Below are 2,500 nucleotides of genomic sequence, written 5' to 3'. Positions count from 1 at the left end.
TCCAACACAGTCGCGAGAGTCCAGTCCAAAGCGGATCCAACACAGCAGTGAGAGTCCCGTTCATAGCGGAGCCAGCAGGAAACCATCCCAAGCGGAGGCGGATCAGCAGCGCAGAGATGTCCCCAGCCGATACACAGGCAAGCAGTACATGGCCACCGGATCGGACCCACTCCACAAGGGAGAGTGGGACATAGGAGAAAAAGAAAACAAACGGCAGATCAACTGGTCTAAAAAGGGAGTCTATTTAAAGGCTAGAGTATACAAATGAGTTTTAAGGTGAGACTTAAATGCTTCTACTGAGGTGGCATCTCGAACTGTTACCGGGAGGGCATTCCAGAGTACTGGAGCCCGAACGGAAAACGCTCTATAGCCCGCAGACTTTTTTTGGGCTCTAGGAATCACTAATAAGCCGGAGTCCTTTGAACGCAGATTTCTTGCCGGGACATATGGTACAATACAATCGGCAAGATAGGATGGAGCTAGACCGTGTAGTATTTTATACGTAAGTAGTAAAACCTTAAAGTCACATCTTAAGTGCACAGGAAGCCAGTGCAGGTGAGCCAGTATAGGTATATATGTATGTATATAAAAGGTATATACAGTATAGGTATATATGTATATAAAGGTATATACAGTACAGGTATATATGTATGTATATATGTATATAAAGGTATATACAGTACAGGCGTAATATGATCAAACTTTCTTGTTCTTGTCAAAAGTCTAGCAGCCGCATTTTGTACCAACTGTAATCTTTTAATGCTAGACATGGGGAGACCCGAAAATAATACGTTACAGTAATCGAGACGAGACGTAACAAACGCATGGATAATGATCTCAGCGTCTAGTGGACAGAACGGAGCGAATTTTAGCGATATTGCGGAGATGAAAGAAGGCCGTTTTAGTAACGCTTTTAATGTGTAGGAGAGAGTTGGGTCGAAGATAATACCCAGATTCTTTACCGTGTCGCCTTGTTTAATTGTTTGGTTGTCAAATTATGCAAAACAAACTTTTATTACCTATTGGTACCTGCTTCGACATACAAGTAATATTGTAGTGTGTTTAAAATTATTATTAATTAATATTAATATTATTAATATTATTAATTAATATTGTAGTGTGTTTAAAAGGACCATAACGGCACCTATAGGAGACATATTATCTTGTTTTTTGTTTCAGCTTATTGTGCAAAACAAACTTTTATTACCTATTGGTACCTGCTTCAACATACAAGTAATATTGTAGTGTGTTTAAAAGGAACAAAATGGCACCTATAGGAACATTATCTTCTGTTTTATTTCATCTTATTATGCAAAACAAACTTTTATTACCTATTGGTACCTGCTTCAACATACAAGTAATATTGTAGTGTGTTTAAAAAGGACCAAAACGGCACCTATAGTAGACATATTATCTTGTGATTTGTTTCACCTTATTATGCAAAACAAACTTTTATTACCTTTTGGTACCTGCTTCAACATACAAGTAATATTGTAGTGTGTTTAAAAGGACCTAAATTCATCGACAGTGCACCATATAAACCGGTGTGCCGAAAAATAGGGTACTCATTAAAATGGCATGCAATCTGTTTTTCAATTTACCTGTCTGGTACTTTTACATAAACCTCACTTCCCGACGCCAGGACAATGAGATGACAGCAGGGGCGTAAGTGGTCATTTGGCAAACCTATAGTCATTGGGACGCTCTACCTAACAAAAACAACACGGTCATTTAACATTTGTTAAAAACTCGCATGCAAGCTGCATATTAAAGCTTGAGTATCACTGATTCAAAGTTGTTTACTGTAATTGTTAGGAACGATAATCAACCTTAAATAAAGGTATTTAACTAAGCAATTTTTTTCGGAGACCATTTTTTTGTTTGGCAAAAATGACCTGTGTGAGGCATAGTTCTATTATTGTGAAGGCTGGAAGTGTGTGACTGGTGGGAAAAAAAGAACTGTTATAAAACACCTAGTATGTTTTGAGTGACGAAAAGGTTAACGTAATTGCAATAGCGAATGTTTGTTTTCTTCTCACTTTTTCCACAACAATTTTTGTTTCATGTGTTACATCACATGGACAAAGATGAGACCTTCTGGTGGAAAATTCTGTGGTCCGATGAAACAAAAACTAAACGGTTTGTCCACAATACCCAGCAATACGTTTGGAGGAGAATAGATGAGCCCTTTAATCTCAGGAACACCATACTTACCGTCAAGCATGGTGGTGTTAATATTATGCTCTGGGCCTGTTCTACTTCCAATGAAACTTGTGCTTTACAGAGAATAAATGGGACAATGAAAAAGGAGGATTACCTCCAAATTCTTCAGGACAAGCTAAAATCATCAGTCCGGATGTTGGGTCTACATAGTTGGGTGTTCCAACAGGACAATGACCCCAAACACACATCCAAAGTGGTAAAGGAATGGCTAAATCAGGCTAGAATGAAAGTTTTAGAATGGCCTTCCCAAAGCCCTGACTTAAACGTGCGGACAATG

General features: G+C 38.5%; 1 protein-coding gene across 1 annotated transcript in view; it reads right to left on the bottom strand.

Moving 5' to 3' along the window:
* Positions 1-2,500, bottom strand: part of anxa14 (annexin A14) — a 21,877-nt gene that overhangs the window by 14,663 nt on the left and 4,714 nt on the right. The gene's annotated exons all lie outside the window — the stretch shown is intronic.

The sequence above is a fragment of the Nerophis ophidion genome, linkage group LG21 (genome assembly GCF_033978795.1).
Source record: "Nerophis ophidion isolate RoL-2023_Sa linkage group LG21, RoL_Noph_v1.0, whole genome shotgun sequence".
NCBI classification, from domain to species: Eukaryota; Metazoa; Chordata; class Actinopteri; order Syngnathiformes; family Syngnathidae; genus Nerophis; species Nerophis ophidion.
Note: the sequence above shows the minus strand (reverse complement) of the source record. Positions and strands in the feature narration are given on the sequence as shown.